This window comes from Eretmochelys imbricata, chromosome 1 (genome assembly GCF_965152235.1).
Source record: "Eretmochelys imbricata isolate rEreImb1 chromosome 1, rEreImb1.hap1, whole genome shotgun sequence".
In the NCBI taxonomy this organism is placed as follows: domain Eukaryota; kingdom Metazoa; phylum Chordata; order Testudines; family Cheloniidae; genus Eretmochelys; species Eretmochelys imbricata.
Window position 1 is genome coordinate 353,017,672 of NC_135572.1, and position 19,375 is coordinate 353,037,046.

Consider the following 19,375-nt stretch of genomic DNA (forward strand, 5'->3'; position numbering starts at 1 on the left):
AAATATTTAGCTAGTTATTCTTAACACCAATAGTACAAGGCAGGTACTGTCCAAACTTCACACATCAGGAGACTGGAAATTACTCAAGCCGCATGGTTAATCAGTGATGGATAGGATTTAGAACATGGGAGATCTTGACTCCTGATTCCGATAATAACAATGATGTTTAATGCCCACGTCTTTATTTTGGAATCATTAATGTTTGTTCTAGAATATGGTGAATGTTTTATGCAACTTTTCTTAGACTAGGTGTTTACTTCAATTGACCTCTGGATTTCAGGCAACAAAATCTTAAGTGAGCAAGTTGATACCCACCTAGTGAATCTTTCTCCCTGTGGTTTAATGAGTATTTAGAAGACATTTAGTTGAGGTGTCCCTTGCTGTTGACATTTAGTTCTTTATTCTGTTGACAGCAGGAATGAATGCTTCTTGCAGGCACATCCTAACTCTCTTTCTTTTGACAGGCTCTCATAAAGTCTGTGTAGCTGAATTACAAAGACACATTTCAAAAAGCTTGTTGTTGTGACATTGCTAAGAAGAGGGTTAGTTCTGATTCAGGTCACTGCAAAAATGGTGTGTATGAGTGTGGGCGAGATTATTAACTTCTGCCATTTTTTAATGCTTTATGAGAGCTGACAATCTTGCTTTGTGCGTCTGATTAAAGATGACAGTTTATAAAAACCTTAAGGTAAGGCTGTTCATTTCCTCCGACAGCAAATAAAATGCCCCCACCTCTCACACAAACACACTTGCACACCAAAAAGCTCCTAATATGTGATACATTCATTTTATATTGTCTGTCAGAGAAGGTGCTACATCAGATCTGTCAAGTTTTGAGTTTGCAAACATGCTTCGTCCATACTGCAAATCAGACAGCCTGTCATAAATTTCACATCTCTCCAGCTCCTCCTACCCCCCCAGAACACAATCAGTGGAATCCTAAACAGCGTACACATTTTGACACACATGGTCACTTGTGCAGAATGGCTGAGAGTCCTGTTCACAATTTTCAACCCTACCTGTTGCAAATACCTGTTAGAAGTGTATGAAACCATTTTTACATGTTACTCCTACAGATTTTTTGTTAATTAATACTTAGCAATTAGTAGTTATTTTCATCTTCAAAGCTCTCTACAGGCACCAGCAAATCTTCACAGCAGCCTTGTGATGAAGGTAACTGAAATGTGCACATGAGGAAACTGAGGCATAGTATTTGTGGCTGGCCCAAAGCCACAGAAGACATCAGTGGGAAAAACATAACTAGAACTCTGCAGTTCCTGGCTTCCAGTTCTGTGATCAGACGCCGGACCTTACTCTCTTGCCTCATGTGAGCATGCTGTCACCCAGCAGCTATAGTCTTTGAAAGAAATCTCTGCACACTTTCCATCCCTAAGGAGTTCTCCCAGTGCCTCTTTCCTGAAGAGGTTTTAATGTGTCTGTGACTCCTTGGTTTTTCAACATTCTTTCTGTGCAAAGCCTCACACATTTTCTTCCTCTTTTCACAAGGGCAAACCCACTAAAATGGGTTCTGCCAATGTGAGCATATTGTCAACAGATTCATGTGACTTTACATAAAACAGACATCTGTGGCAAGGAAATGCTCTTACTATTAATTACACCACTCCATGCTTGGAGCTGGTTACAGTGGCGACTGGTGTGTAAAAAAATGCCTAACTTAGCTGGATAAAAGAGTTAGTTCCAGCTTTCATAACAGAACAGGATACAGGTGGTAGGCATGATTCGCAAGATGCCCAACAGTGTTTCAAAAGGAACCTGAACCTTCCCATACCAACTTGGATCAGCTGTAAGTTGTAATCACCTATTGTCACCCTTATTGGCAGTCTCAGTAAGTTAGGTTAGAGATGTTTGAGGTGTTTGGAGACTAAACTTCCCTCGTCTATTTCCAGAGGATCATGTCTCCAAGTCAGGGCTGAGACAAATTCATGCACGTTGGTGTAGTAGAAATATGCCTCCAGAATTGTACCAGAATATTGCTTTCTTATTCATTGCATGTAAACGTGACGTTTGGAATATTTTTTGCAGTAGTCTGTATGCTATTAACCAGGAAATTCAAGTTGTTTTTCCCTCTTAGTAGTCCAAACACTAGTGAAATGGGTGTTCATGTGCCTTCTGAATACAGATTATTTTTATCTTAAAGCATGTACATGACCATTAATCTACAGATCTGACAGTGGATAAAGTTTTGTTGACACACCATATAAGATGGTGGAAAGAGATTATGGAGGGAAATCAGAGATTCACTGAGTCCAATTCAAGAGTTTTGTCCGTATCTTCAAGTCACTCAATGGTCTGGACCCAGGGTACCTAAAAAGTGTCTGAAGCACCAGGATGAGAACCATGGTCATCAGCTTTGCTCTTCAGGTACAACAGAATTGTCCACCACAAACTACCTGTGCAGTAGACAGCTTTCTCAGAAGCCAGTCCAAGACCCTGGAGTGAGCTCCCATGAGTACTAAGAACTGCCTCAATCCTCCTCAACTTTCACTCCAAGTGGAAGGCCTTTACTTTGTCCTTGACTTCAGTAATAAATATACAGAGCACAACAGAAAATAAAATTTAAAAAATGGAACCTCACGTAATTTTTCACTTGGGGAGAAAAGAGAGAAGGAGAGAACCAAATGTGACAAATTCTAGTCATGTTCTTGCGTGCACTTCTGGAACCTGCTCAAAAAATATGATGAAGAGGGTGTTATAAGAGCCTGAATAGAATAGAGTAGATCCAAGAAAGCAAATCTACAGTGCGGTAAATGTATTAAATATTAGAATATCCTGAAGCACCTTGCTAGGGAACACATGATGTCTTCCATAAAATTCTTTCAGTGGTTGATTCAGGGACAGAAAGGGGCACAACCAGATTCTTAATGAAAGTAAAGGCAAAATATCTTCTGCTTTTTGTCCAAATTTGACAAGGTGTAAACAATGAATAGGGATACCACTTGTATTTTCTTCTTACTGTAAACCTATAGAGATCATGGATCCGAAAAAAACAGAACACAGATTTTCATGTATTTGGAATTGCATAGTTTACAGGCATTTTTACCCTAAGAAAAGTTTAGGTAATGACTATGTCAATTCTGAGTTTTAAGTAATTTATGTCAGGGGCTCTGAAACCTCTGTGCTCATTTTAGCTGCATTGTTCTGAATTATTTGCACATAATTAGGAGGGTCTTGAATAGAACAGAACGAAATTCAGAATGTCCATGGTGGGGAAAATTCTGACATTTCAACATTTGATTTCATTCCAAATTGGAACAAAAAGTTGAAATTTTTTACTGAATGGAAATTAAAAAAAAATTCAGAAATGTTGAAATGATCAAAATGAAACATTATTTCATTGTTTGTTGAATTGACCCTAAATGCTTCTTTTCCAGTCACTTCAACAGTAAACTGCATTTTCCCATTGTGGTGCATTGCCTGATGGGAGTTATGTTTTGGAAGCCTGATACTCCCAGTCGCTCTTGTGGACCAGGCTCCCTGGCCAGACCGTTATATTCCCATGGTATACAGTAACTCCTCACTTAACATCGTCCCGGTTAATGTTGTTTCATTGACATGTTGCTGATCAATTAGGGAACATGCTCATTTAAAGTTGTGCAATGCTCCCTTACAACGTTTGGCAGCTGCCTGCTTTGCCCACTGCTTGCAGAAAGAGCAGTCCGTTGGTGCGAGCTGGTGGGGGCTTGGAACCAGAGTGGGCCGGCAGCCTCCCTATCAGCTCCCCCAAGTTCCCTGTGTGGCGGCTGCCCAGCAGGCTATCAATTGCCAGGAAGTTCAGGTATCTTTCCCCACCACTGCCTTGTGCTGCTCCTTCCCTCTGCCTTGGAGCTGCTCCCAGGAGCTTCCTGCTTGCTGTGCAGGGGTGGGGGAGTGGGAAAGAGGGGTGCTAATGTCAGGCTGTCTCCCTCCCCCCACTCCTTCCCCCTGCTTCTGTACCCCATCTCCACAGAGCTGGGGAGGGGGGCATGACAGGGCTCAGGACGGAGGGAGCTTGCTGGCAGCAGTTGCTATCTCAACTTGCTGATCTACTTAAAGAGGCAATGTACTTACAGTGGGGTCAGCATATTTAAAGGGGCAATGTATGTGTGTTTCTCTCTCTCTCTCACACACACACACTCTCTCTCTCTCTGTCTCACACACACATGCACCACCCTGCACTTCGGAAAGTGGAGGGGGTGGTGCGCTCCAGTGGGATAGCGTGGGTTCTTCATCACATTCAGTTTCTGCAGGGAGTGTTTGCAGCCACTGCCATGCGTCGATTGTGTCTCCTCCCTCCATTTGTGCTGCCTTGTAGAGTGTGAGGCTACATTAACAATGTGTTAACCCTTGAGGGCTTAGCCGAGTGCTAGTTCATCGTTTAGCAGCAAGGCATTCCCTGGGAAATATTCCACCCTCTGACTCCACCACCTCAGCCAAGCTTCATAATCATCATTGCTGTGTACAGTATTAAATTGTTTGTTTAACAGTTATACTCTGTGTGTGTGTGTGTATACATTTATATTTATATTATATATAAAGAAAGGGGACCTGAACTAGACTAGGCAATGTGCTGATAGAGTAATGCTGTTCAGTGTTTTATTGAGCTGATTTGAAATTAAACATTCCAGGTCATTTCAACACAACGGAATAATCTGAATTGGGTCGATCTGACCCAAAACAAAATCTTTCATTTTGATTTTTCTGATGGAAAATTGAAAACTTTCTGGAAAATCAAGATTTGCCCATAGAACATTCCAACTTTCTGGAAGGTGCATTTTCTGTCTGAAATATTTTCTGACAGAAAATTTCCAACCAGCTGTTGTCTCAGTTCTGTTAAGAAATTTTAGCTATGCTATGGAAATCCCCAAATAGCTATAATTGAATTCTGCAGAAAAGGAATGGTCCTATATTTTGATTAGTTGGGTCCCAAAGTAATGGCATACCACATATATTAGTAGTAATTAGGGCTGTAAAGTGATTAAAAGAATTAATCGCGCAATTAATTGTGCTGTTAAACAATAATAGAATACCATTTATTTAAATATTTTTTGATGTTTTCTAAATTTTCAAATATATTGATTTCAATTACAATATAGAATACGAAGAGTACAGTGCTCACTTTATTTTTATTTTTAATTACAAATATTTGCACTGTAAAAAACAAAAGAAATAGTATATTTCAATTCACCTAATACAAGTACTGTAGTGCAGTCTCTTTATCATGAAAGTTGATCTTACAAAGGTAGAATTTACAGAAAACACCTGCATTCAGCAATAAAACAATGTAATACTTTAGAGCCTACAAGTCCAATCAGTCCTACTTTTTGTTCAGCCAATTGCTCAGACAAACAAGTTTGTTTACCTTTGCAGAAGATAATGCTGCCCATTTCTTGTTTGCAATGTCACCTGAAAGAACAGGGGTTTCCATGGCACTGTTTTAGCTGGTGTCGTAAGATATTTACATGCCAGATGTGCTAAAGAGTTATATGTCCCTTCATGCTTCAGCCACCATTCCAGAGGACATACATCCATGCTGATGACTGGTTCTGCTCAATAACGATCCAAAGCAGTGTTGACCGATGCATGTTCATTTTCATCATCTGAATCAGATGCCACAAGCAGAAAGTTGATTTTCTTTTTTGGTGGCTTGGGTTCTGTAGTTTCCATATCAGAGTGTTTCTCTTTTAAGACTTCTGAAAGTATTCTCCACACCTTGTCCCTCTAAGATTTTGGAAGGCACTTCAGATTCTTAAACCTTGGGTTGAGTGCTGTTTCTATCCTTAGAAATCTCACATTTGGTACTTTGTTTTGTCAAATCTGCTGTGAAAGTGTTCTTAAAACGAATATGTGCTGGGTCATCAACCGAGACTGCTATGACATGACATGAAATACATGGCAGAATGTGAGTAAAACAGAACAGGAGACATATAATTCTCCCCCAAGCAGTTAATTCACAAATTTAATTAACATTTTTTTTTAAATGAGCATCATCAGCATGGAAGCACGTCCTCCGGAATGGTGGCCGAAGCATGAAGGGGCACATGAATGTTTAGCGTATCTAGCATGTAAATATCTTGCAACGCCAGCTACAACAGTGCCATGTGAATGCCTGTTCTCACTTTCAGGTGACATTTTAATTAAGACGTGGGCAGCATTATCTCCCATAAATGTAAACAAACTTGTTTCTCTTAGTGTTTGGCTGAACAAGAAGTAGGACTGAGTGGACTTGTAGACTCTAACATTGTTTTGTTTTTGAGTGCAGTTATGTAACAAACCTTCATTTGTAAGTTGCTCTTTCATGATAAAGAAATTGCACTACAGTACTTGTATGAGGTGAATTGTAAAATGATGTTTCTTTTGTTTTTTACAGTGCAAATATTTATAATAAAAATAATATAAAGTGAGCACTGTACACTTCGTATTCTGTGTTGTAATCGAAATCGAGATATTTGAAAATGTAGAAAAGCATCCAAAATATTTAATAAATTTCAATTGGTATTCTATTGTTTAACAGTGCGATTAATCATAATTAATTTTTTTTAATCATGATTAATTTTTTTGAGTTAATCGCATGAGTTAAGTGCGATTAATCGACAACCCTAGTCGTAATTGCATACTATTACTTAGTATTTCCATGACTCCTTTCACCTGATGTTTTCAAGCCCTTTACAGGCATCAATTAATTAAACCTCACAACACCTCACTACATGTAAACCCTGATTATCTGATATGTTGGTGGGGCATCTGAAACATTCAGATAATCAGGTGGAATTGTTTCTGTATGGATTTTGGATTCCTGGGATTTATTTAAAAATCAGATAATCTTGATTTGGATAATCTGGATTCAGGTAATTTGTTGAATATTACACTTCAGGAGACAACTGACTTGCCCCAGGACACATACGTCAGAGTCAGGCCAGTGCTCAGAATCCAGATATTCAGTCCCCTGATCTAACCACTAGACCACAGTACTGCATAGCTTTTAGAGTTCTCTCTCTTAGACAACATAGCTTCCTTTAATATTATATTTAGCATACAGGAGCTCTTTCACACAGGAAGTTTTGTGAATATACTTCATGACCTCCAGGAAGCTTTTCTCCCCTCCTTCAAATCACTCCTAAAGTCTCATTTTTACCCACAATCCCTCAATCAATCCTTTCATTCCCTACAGATTATTTAAAAAGTCACATCCTTTTTCCTGCATCTTTGTCAGAAGACAGGTTTCAGAGTAGCAGCCATGTTAGTCTGTATTCGCAAAAAGAAAAGGAGTACTTGTGGCACCTTAGAGACTAACAAATTTATTTGAGCATTAAATTTGTTAGTCTCTGAGGTGCCACAAGTACTCCTTTTCTTTTAGTCAGAAGAGAGAAGGATAGTCCCATGTATAGGGTGCTAGCCTGGGAGATGTCAGTCCTCTGTCCAAGGTTGCCTGTGCCACCTCATGGAAGTCACTTAATCTGCCTTGGGAGAATAATGGGGATAATAGAAGTTTCCTGCTTCATAGGGGTGTTGTAAGACTCAGTACGTTAAAGTCTGTGAGGTGCTCAGAAATGATGGTAATGGGTGGCCATATAAGTCTGATAGCATTTGTCCATGTTGTAAACTCTTCAGGACAGGGACCTATATTTTTTCTTTCTGTTTATAAAGCTATTCACAGAGGATTTAGTACTGCATAAAATAAGGTATAACCCCATGGTCACTTGCACATAGATGCTGGATTTTACATTAAAATTATGCAATCCTCTGTTTTTTCCCATCTTGTAAATGTTTTTCAAATGACAACTGGCCATATGATCCAAAGTGCCATTTGATCAAACTCAAGCTAAATTGCTATCCTGCACTTCAGCTTTTGATCTGTGGCTGGGTTCCTTCAAATAATGCAATTTTCTTGCCTCTAAATGCACCTCTACTCTTCTTCCCACCTCTTTGCCTGATTTAAATGAATTTTAAAGCAAGGTGGCCTGGTGGGGATATGAAAGGAAAAGGGACATCCTTGTTCTGGATTTTGATTCCTTTGAACTTAATAGTGCTCACAAAATAACAAGTTGAAGAGCATTTTCTGCCATTCCTTTTTTTTTTTTTTTTAATCCAGTGCCGAGAAGCCTGAGCTCTTATGTACTTTTTTTGTTTGTTGGTTTGTCTGGAAAGGTAGTTGAATGAAATTGATATGTTGGTTAAGGAGTTGTTGGAGCCGATATCCTTGATACGATTGCAGCAAAATCAAAATAGTGTCAAGTATTAGAGGGGAAAAAGCAGCAGGCAAATGTGATTCTTTTTGTCCCTTAATTAACTATCTTTTGAAGTCAATATCTATTCTCTTCTTTAATGCAACTGAATTCTTCCATCTTGACTTTGAAAACTAAACTTTAGATGGGACAGAACATTGGGAGAGAAGAAGTCAAAGAGGAAAGCTACAGGGCTTTTAGCAGCAGATGGCTGTGAGGTTTTTGTGTTGGTATGTCCAATGGAAAATGCTCCAGTAGTTCTGAACTCACTGTTACCTGAATGTTTATAATTTATATTTGGTATTTTGGTAGCAACAGTAATTTGTCTGTGATTTTCTCGCTATACTTCTGATCAACATTTGTGTGAATGAAATAAAATGCAGATGAATTCTCTGTTTTGTCCCACATACTGTATTAAAGCCTTACCAGGCAATTCTTTGAGTAGTTGTTTGTTTGTGCGAATTAAATGAGCGTTTTTACCATGGATTTTCTTCCCCAATGTGTCAAGTGTTTTCTGATTGGAAAGGTAGATTATGGTGTGTGGTTTGATGGTCAAGGAAGGCTAGTACAAGGGATCATGCATCTGGGTTGTGTTCCCAGCTCTAAAACGGATTCTCTGTGTGACTCTGGGCAGGTCACTTAATTGCTCTGTACCTCAGTTTGCCATCTATAAAATGGGATACAATGCCACCTGTTAATTTAGTATTCTAGTAGTGAAGTAACTTTTGCCTCATGTGCATGTATAATGAACCATTACTGCATCTATCTACGCACCTTGGTCATCACTGAGCGAGTGATAGAAATCTGTGTGTTTGATTCTGAAGGTCACTGCTTGAATCCCTATGAACAACCATGGCGTGTTTAGTTACGTAGCCATGTTTTGTTGCATACTCACTCACTGTGGCTAGTGCTCATAAGCACATCCTACAATACCCGCAGACAGATTCTAGCCACTTGGAAGTGTCACAGAGAACTCATGACGGGAGTTCAATTAGGTATGAACTAGAGATCAAGGGGGCATGGTCCTCATGGTCATGCACACGTTCTCCCATATCAACGTGTACCCTAATGCCCGAAAGCCAACCACATAGTCTCGTAGTTGTAAGCCTTCTTGTCCTATTTCCTTACACCACCCCATTACAGTGGTTATTGCTTACCTTATATCTGAAGTAAGATAGTGAACCCCTTTGGGGCAGGAACTCTCTTTTGTTTGTCTCTCTAGTTTCAGGTATCCTTATGACATTACTTAATTCTGATATCCAACAGTGGTCTCTCTGCATTGTCTCTTGCGGAGATGATTTTTTTTTCTTGTAGTAGGAATGGATTATGTAAGAGGATTGTGTGTTTGTATCTGGTCTCAGCCAAAGTAGTGATGCATATTAATACTAGAGCAGCAAATGTGTGCTTATTTGGGTGGCACCATAATGCCTCTTCCAAGGCAATAAATATAATTTAGCTCTATTGTACTGGTTCTGTCCGTATTTTCAGGCATTCTTTTCAATCCAGTGGTATGAGTCTTATACTGGCTTGTTCCAATATTCTCTTCTTCAGTTGTAACCTATGTTAAAATGTCACACAGGCCTCTGGGCATGGAGCAAACTCTGAAGGCCTCCTATCAGTTTGATGGTTAGCCTTTCCCCCTCCTGGAGATAGAATGGTCAAGTGGAGAGAGCACAGGATTAGTACTAATCCTGGACTTGTTGTGTGATCTTGACACATTTAATCTCTTTTGCCTTTGTTTTCCTATCTCTAAATGGGGATACTGATACTTACTCTCCTATTAATCACTTTGTGATCTGTAGAGGGATAACCCTATCTAAGTGCTAATTTATTTTAATTTTGCCTTTTTTACTTTTGTTTTATAGTCAGTTGAAAGCATATTTCCTTTCATAGACAGTGTGTAATTAGAGGAGTTTTATGTAGTTTTTCTGTTGAAGCATTCCCAGTGAATCACAGATGGTTTGAGTACCGTAGACATTTATTTTAAGGTATGGGCACCAATAAATAGTTTTGCTTCTGTGAAAAATCTGGACAATAAAATACATCCAGAATTTAATTTGTGAAATGGACCCTTTAAATTCAATTTTTCCTCTTGATAGTGGCAACTTGAGGTCTTGAAAGCTAAATAGTGCCTTCTAATGTCAGGGACTTAGACCTATTTGTATCTTCATACTGGTGTTTTGTTTTTTCGGCAGTGACTGTGAAATAAATGTTGCAAGATAGAAGAACCTAAAAGCTTTACCATTTTTTTTTTTTTATGGAGGCTAAAGCACCAATCCTGTAATAGTTCTTAAAACTATTGGAGTGGTTGTTCCAGGGGCACTGAATGATGTGGTAATGCCTCTGAACAGAGAAGTGCATCTTTTATTAAGGTGTTGCACTGGCCGGTCTGGTTGGCTTCTCACAGGATGAAAAGGCTACAACAAACGTGTGTTATTGGTGCTGTATGTCCTGTAAAAGATACTCACCATCAAACACTGTCTCTGCTGCTTTGTCGTGTACATCATTTTGGAGATTTTTAGGAATCCCATTATCTCTGCAGTAATCCCGGGGAAAGTGAGTATTTTAAATGAAAAAAAAAAAAAGATTCCATATGCTAGCACTCCATAAAATGTTATAGCCCTTCTAAGATAAGGGCTCCTATCCAAGCTTCCTAGCAAATATCTGAGGCATGGTGCTTGGGATACTTGGATTGGTGCCTTTTAGTTCTGGATAAGGCAGGTAACTAGTTCAGTGGAAAAGAGATAGGTTACATTGATATAGTTATTGTGATTATAAAGGTAACTCAGAGATTCTACAAATAACAACAAGAAGGAACAAAGATCCAAAGAACCATCAGACTTGGTTTTCTTTAAATAGGTCCCAAGAGCTTCAGGTAAAAAATCATCCTTTTGTCAGTTTGGCTTTTTTTAAATGAAAATGACTGACAACATTCTCAGAGAGCCCTGGTTTAGTTGGGGTCCAGGCAATGGATAGATCACAGCAGAGAAGATCAAAACTCTGCTGCACAGAGTAGGAAAGTTTACATTTTCTGAACTTGTATAAAGCTGAGGGGGGAGGAAATAAGCCATCCTTGTTTCACCTTCACAAAAAATGGAGATGGGGTTCCTTCAGCACTCTGCAGTCCAGAAGAACTGTTCATCTGTATTTATGAGGCACCGCCAGTTAATCATTGCAATTAGTTCATCATGGATAAATCATCCCGAGTAATACACCAGACGGTTGAGTTTAATGAAAATTGGCCTTGGAATTCACCATGAGGAGCAGATTGAGCCCTTGCCTCACATAAATCATTACTCCAAGGTGAAAATCAAATTGCTATTCAGAAGTAGCATTCTGATAGAAATGAGTTAATTACAAGGAATCTATAGATTGTTGGAGTTGCTGTACTCTGCTTTCTTTGCTACACCCTCTTTCCATGCCTCATACTACTCTGTTATCCTCTCTCCTAAATATTCCCTTTGTCTTCTCCTTCACAGCTTCTTTCATACCACCCCTTAGACTTGGAGCAGTTTCCGACTCATTGAGCGCTCCCACTTTTCTCTTTAAGTCCTCTCTTAAAATCCACTGCTTTACAAAACCTTTTCAGTATTGATTTCAGTGACGGTCTGATTATCACTGATTATCACAATTAATCCTGGCATATTTCTAATATACATTCATTGTGTTCATGTCTAGACACCACTAGCCATTGTTTCCATGTGCTTCATCCTTGTGTTTACATGCTCTTCAGGACAGAACTTTTAATGCACTGTTTTTAACAGTACCATGTACACTTACGGTACTCTGTTTAAAAAAGAAAAAAGACTGTTGTCCTTGGCGCTCAAATCTATGGAGGATACTTGAAAAAAATGGGTAGTGGTTGCCAGTTTGGGGTATGGACAGAACAATGGCTCATCGTCCTTCTACACTCAGTTCGATGGAGGACAGCAGCAGGTTTAACTGGTGATTGTCATTCTTAAGGGTAGAACAATGCATTGTATGGTTCATTCTCATAAAGTACTATTAGGATGTCCAAGTTTCTCTTAAGATGTTTGAGTATGGTTTTTAAAATGATGTTAGTAAGAACTTTGAACTGAAAATGGTAGCTGTTGAGAAGAATGGCTAAGGCTTATAGTGGCAGATAGAGCTATGTTGATTTATTGGTGAATGTAAGACTTCACTTAAGGGCAGGATTCAGTATGACAGAGTCACCATGAAAAGGCACTTACCATGTGTTAGGTATCACAGGTAGTGTGTAGTTAAAATACACACTGGGATGTATTGTACTGTGTATGTGTACTCAGTCTCAATCTCTCTGTTTATATTTATAATATATATTTGTTACAAAAATTGGCCTCCCAGTAATCCTAGACACTTGCACAGCAAGAAAAATGTGACCTCCTTCAAAAATTAAAATCAAACCAACTAGCAAGAGAATGTGAAAAAAAATACCCCATCTTTTCTCCCTATGACTTCAAATCTTCCCAAAAGCTCAGGAGAAATAGAAAGGCCATGAAGCATGCCCTGAAGGTTTGCGAATGTGAGTTATTTCAGGCTGCTATGCATGTACTTTTTGAGTTTCAGAATTGAGGGCATCTGCAGAAAACCGTCTACAGGGAGCTTTGTTCCATTTACACGTAAGGGACCTCCACCTCGATTGCTTCCGCTGATCTCAGCTGTGGTGGTCTCAGACAGGAGAGAGCTGGTTTTTCAGGTAGAGTGGTCCCAAAATGTCTACCAAAATTGATGGTAGAGAGTGACAGATGGGACAGATATTCCAATTTGTATCCACCTCAACTGTTTCTACAAATGACTAAATTGATTCCTACCTAGCCATGTTGATGTAGAATTACCAGATGTGCATGCACCATCATTTCCATGGTGTGCATAATCTTGGATAGAGCTGGCGAATTTTGTTCAGTGTTTGGGTCAGATGGAGTGAATTGTTTTGGCTGAAAAAAAGAGGGAACGTCAAAACAGTTCATTCTGACATTTTCACGATGAACTGTCTGGACATTTTGCTTTGAAATGACATTTGTGAAACAAAATGTCAGTTTAAATTGACCCAAACTATGTGTTTTGGGGTGTTTTTATTTTGGTTTGGAACTCTAAAAAAAAAAAAAAAAATACTAAACAAAACAAACCAGCCGCACATATTTTTGGTACTCTAAAAAAAACCAAGAATTTGATTCAAAGCGAACCATTTTTTAAAATTATTTTTTCAGTTCTGCAATTGAACAGAAAAGTCAGTTGGCTCAATTCCAGGCCTGGTGCAATTTCTCGTGTACGTTTTTGCCCATCGGACCCTTTACCTCTGTTTCTGACAGCATGGATACCAGTGCCATTCCACGTTTCTGTAACTTTGTCGTGAAATGTTGAATACCCCAAATTCCTTAAAAATGTGGTATTAGTTAAATTGAATGTGATGGAGGGACACGATGCAGTTGCATGAGCACCACAGAAATCGATCACAACTGATGGCATTAACAACAGTGAGCTATCCTGTTTACGTTCTTTCCACTCTGTGTTGCAAACCTTGATATAAAATAAAAGCATCGTTATCTGAATTAATTGGTCTCCAGGCCCATTTGGCTGTGAGACTTATTCACATTAGTGGAACACCAAGTGTAAGATGAGTGAAGGACAGGATGCTTGGTGTCTATTCTATTTTAAATGTTGGTCTTCAATTAAAATATTTAAATATATGCAAAAAATGAGCATTTTTTCCAGAAGGGTGGCATGCGTGTATGCTCTGATGATGGGATTTGTACTGTCACAAACTAAATGAAATTTAGCTAACAAATGGCATTTTAAAAAAATGCTTGTTCATCTAATTTAACACATGTTGATAAAAGAGATAAAGATCGCCTGTGAACTAATCAAAAGTGGCAGATTTTGTTCTCTTTCTTAGTAAAGCCTCTAAAGATGACACTGTGTGTGTGTGTGTGTGTGTGTGTTTTTAAATGACTGTCTTAAACTTCTAATATTTAAGTAGATCTTTTGAAAGACATGATGTGTATATTTCAGCTGGCCTTGCGAATTTTATTTTAAACAAAATTTTAAATGTAATTATTTTTTCCCCTTCCATACAAAATCAGACTGAGATAACTGGGACTGACAGTACATTTGTATAGAACTTAATAGGTGTAAATCCTTCTCTTGTTGGAATTAGCATCAGGCACAGAGAACCTGGCTTGGGGAGAAGAGGATGTCATTGTCACTCCTGGGCATGAGCTAAGACTTCCCTGTGTTTTGTGGCTGGTCCCAGCAGCTTAACACAGAAACAAGTCAAATTGTCAAAAGTCATTAGAGATTGTCACTTCACAGACCGTCACTGTTGCACCCCTTGGAATCTCAGCGGAATGTTTTTTTCCCCTTCCCTCTTCCTTAAGTAACTAGGGCAATCTAACATTTTGTGTGGATAGATACAATTTAACCCTTGTGGAGCTTTCTGGATTTTGGATTAATGGGAGGTGGAAAATCATTACTTTTCTGGTCCAGGACCCTGGATATTGAGCTTTGACATCTATATACAAGAGAGAAGAGAGAGACAGATTACGTTTTTTGGTGATCTTTGTAGTCTGAGAGGAAGGATGGTCCAGGAGTTAGGTTGCTAGTCTGGATTTTGGGATCCCTGGGCTCAGCTGTAAACTTCCTGTGTGACTTTTGGCAAGTCATGTAGTCTCTCTTTGTGAATCCCACAACTGTGAAATGGGTATAATAGCACTTCCCTACTTCATGGGGTGGTGAGACTAAATACATGAAAGATTTGGGATGCTCAGGTGGGGGCACAGGTATCTTAAATTAAAAAAAAATTGTTTGCCACTCCCTGCCTTCAACTCCAGATTTCCTCAAGTCCCTAGGGATACAGTGTCTACCCTGGGATTTTAGCATGTTAGTTCACACACATTAAAAATACAACCTCTTTTCCCAGTGTAGACTTGGCCGTAAAGCATGATAGGTCAAAACCAACAAAAGGAGAGAAGGGCCGAGATATAAGTATTCTTCTTCTTCAAGAAGGTCGTGTCATCTGATTCACTCCTTGTGGGCTGGGTCCTTCCTCAGCTAATTGGGACTGTTCCTGTGCAAAAAGAGCTCCCAGCTGCCTGCTTGGCATCCTACCCATCTGGCAGTAAATTGGTGGGAGGAGCTCTCTACAAACCTAACTAGCTGCCTCCCATCCAAATAGCAGAGTGGACCCAACTCCCAAGCAGCAAATCAGAGAGAATGTGCCTTCTTTGAGAACAGATATTGGCAGATAAAGGACAACATTTTGCTTTATCTGCAGCATATAGAAGTGGAAGCTGAGGAACACAGAATCTAAGTGACTTGCCCTAGGTCCCATATAAAGTCAGTGACAGAACTGGGGATAGACTCCAGATTGCTGGATTTATATTTCTCTGCTTTCACCACACGGTTTATCTTTTGTCCTCTGGGATGTGCAAGATGCACAATCAGATAGTCGTTACCACTGTACAAAGGAGCTAAAACGGCACAGATATTTTCTTTAGCTAATGCAGATTAATCTTGAATTAGTTGCTTCCCTCCCCAGAAGAACACACTACGTGATCCTGATTGTGTGCCATAATCAACAGACTGGGCAGTGAGTGATCTGTTTCCCAATGTATTGCTTCACTCTGTCTTGGGAACAGGGTGAACTTTTGATCAATCAACAGATGTACAGTCTAAGGAGTGTTTATGTAACTCTGCATGGTGCTTTAGGCATGTGCTTTCCCCCACAGCAGTCATTGGAGTTCAGCTGCCCGGCTCTGACACACTGTAACAGGTTACTAATATGGCACCAAGATGCTACGGTAATAGGACAATTAGAAATGCTAATAGGTAGAACGTATACAAATAACTTTCATCTCTTCATCCTCTCTCTCTCTCTGGCTGCCTTAACAGTCACTGGTATCTTGGGGTCTGTCACCTGCCTGAATAAATCCCACAAACAAACAGTAGTCACTCTTGGGTGACATTGGGCAAGTCATGCGACCTGTAAAATGGGAATATTATTACCTCTTTCGTAACTTGCTTTGAGATCTGCTAATGAAAAATGCTGTGTAACAGCTGAGTATTCTTATTATTGCTGTTTATACCTTACTGCAACAAATGTGAAGTTATGGCATTTGTCTGTGGCTGTTCGTAAGTGGATATCTTTTCCACAGATCTATTCCCCTATTTTCTTATTAGTTTCATTTTGATTATTAATTGAGACAGACAATTTAATGTAGGAAAGAGAGAGGTGTTTAGAGGACAAGAGGGATTACTGGGATGTAAATAGGTAGGCTTCTTGTGGGACATTGTCATCACTTGTGATGAGATCATTCAGTAATTGGGTTGCTACTGGTGTCGGTTATATAGGAGCCATTTTCTTTATCAGACATTGTCATACAGTATTGTAAAGCCTAGTTTACGCTTAAGTTTTGCTGGCTTAACTCTGTCAATCAGGGGTGTGACTTCCGCCCTCCATTCCCATGCCTGACTGACATAGCTATGCTGGCAAAACACCTAGTGTAGATGTAGTTGTCTCAATTTAAAAGTCCTTGTGGCAGCACATGATAACCAGGGGCACCCTAGACTAGCTGCCAGCAACTGGCGCCCTAGGTGAACCATGCAGTCGGCGCCCCCAAACCCAAGGGCAGATCTAGGCTGAGGTTTTTGGTGAACAGAAACATTTTGCCCCTTTTTTCCTTTTAATGTTTTTTTAAGTGCTTTTTTTTTTTTAAACAGAGGCTTAATTATTTGGTTTGTCTGTCCGTCTGTCCAACCAATGTTTCCGAGATCAGATAAAATAGAGACGTGAAATTTTCAGAATGGATTTATACATGACAGCTAGATGATATTTCAGTCTGATTTCAAATAAAAATGTTAATTATAATTCGTATTATTACAAATCCAAAATCATCCATTACACTGTCTTGCTTTAACTGCCATTACCACCACATCCAATATAGAAAGAAATAAGAAAACTCTTCAATTAACTTTAACCTGTATTTACAAAACACTCTGAATAAAAAACACTGTGTTCTTAAAACATGACTTTTCTTGCTTTAAGTTTTGAAAATTCAATCACTAGTTCTTTTAGATCCAGTTTTCCAGCTATTTCATGCTCTATTGACATTGTGGCAAGTCCAACAAGTCTCTCTTGCACCATTGTTGAACGCAGACATGTTTTTATCAGTTTTAACTTTGAGAAGCTATGCTCCCCACTAGCTACGGAAACTGGCAAAGTTAAAAGAATGCATAGAGCTATAACAGTGTTTGGGAAACTCTGAGTTTATTTTCACAAACAAATTTCAGGACGTCTTCAGGAGTGGACTGTTTCTTAAATCGTCTTGAAAAAGCCTGAAGATCACTACACAAATGTGTAGCATCAATGTCTTTTGAATTTTCATGAGTCAATGCCAACTCCATTTTATACAAAATTCTCTTATCTGTTTTGCTGTTTTCTTTTGCAAGCTGTAGATATCGTATAGAAAGCCAAATACTGACTCTAGCTGCTGCACTCAACCGAGTGAATAGCAGTATCAAAGACTGCAAAGTAGAAATTCACTTTGAACTTCTGTTTTGGGTTCTGAATGGGTGTGTCTTGTCCTTCATACAAAAACTGCTGTTTCTTTTGCTGAATGCAAACTGGCTCTGGTTCAAATTCTGTCGGAATGTCTATTTCTTCAGCAGGCTCAAGAAAATCTACCAGTGTTCTTTTGAACCCTTCATCGCTTCTGAATTCCTCCAGAATATTTTTAGTTTGCTGCAGTTTTTAAATAGCAGAATGTATGTTCAGGTTCTTTTCCTGCAGCTGCTTGCTAGTGAGGTTAATCTCGAAAAGCATATTCTACCACAAAATGAGTGAAGTCACAAATTTGAACTCGGAAGGGCCATTTGCAAGAGTTTCTGCATCTGAATGTGCCATATTGCCAGATGAGCCAGTAAAGGTAGTATCAGAAATTTCAATTAGGGCACCATAAATGTTTCCATGTTCATAGCGAAAAGGCTTCAAAGCATCAATGCGACTCTCCCATCTTGTCTGACTAAGTGGTTTCACAGTTAGAGAATTCACATGGCGAGTCAGAATCTCCCAACGGCGTGTTGAGCCTGAGAAAAACACATAAACACGTTGCACCAGGTCAAAGAAACTGCTTGCCTCCAAACAGCATCTAGCAGCATCATTGACAACCAAATTCAGAGAATGCACACTGCAAGGAACAAAAAAGGCCCTAGGATTGATTTCCATCATTCTCCTTTGCACACCATTGTCTTTACCCTTCATATTACTCCCATTATCATATCCTCGGCCACGTAAGTTTTCAACAGATAATGACGTTGTTTCAAGCTCTTGTAGAATAGTTTGTCATAAATGCTCCAGTTGTCTCCTTCAATGGTATGAAACCCAAAAAATGTTACTTTATGAGCACTTCAACATTATCTTCATTTGAAGACTTTTCCATAGCCACAAAACAAATGATCATCGTCATTTGTTCAACGTGACTCACATCTGGTGTACAGTCCAGTATTATTGAAAAGTATTTTGCAGAATGGGCAGCTTCTACAATTTTCATTTTAATGGCATTTGCTACAATTTGAGTCACTTCATTCTGCATATTTTTTCCTAAGTAATGAACTTGTGTTGCATGATCAGTTATTTTACATAGATGCTCCTTCATGACTGGATCAAACAAAGGTAGGTATTCAACAAATTTTTAAAAGTTTCCATTACCTGGAGTGTATAATTTTTCATTTCTACCACGTCCGCGGAATGCAAAATTTTCCCCACCAAGAACTCTGACTAAAGCAATCAGATGCTCTAATATTTGTTGCCAATATTCTTCCTTTTCCTTGATCACATGTAAATTTTCTTCATCGATAAGTTTTCCTTTTTTTCAATTGTAATTCAAGTTCTTTCCAATTTTGAAAACACTCCAAATGTTCTGTACTACTTTCATGTGAAGAGAGAATTGAAGATATGTTTTTCCAGTCCTTCGAACCATTTTCAGTAAGTGATGTACCAGTTCCTTGATTTCTAAACAACTTGCAGCAAAAGCAAAACACAGAGTCCTTCGACACTGAATATTGTAACCAGTTTTGATGAATTTCTTCCCCATTAATGAGTTTCCTCTTGTAATGCTGAGCAGAGAATTTTCTTTTATTCCCATCCTTAGAGAAGGGAA

General features: G+C 39.1%; 1 protein-coding gene across 5 annotated transcripts in view; it reads left to right on the forward strand.

Moving 5' to 3' along the window:
* Positions 1-19,375, forward strand: part of EXOC4 (exocyst complex component 4) — a 595,663-nt gene that overhangs the window by 281,641 nt on the left and 294,647 nt on the right. The gene's annotated exons all lie outside the window — the stretch shown is intronic.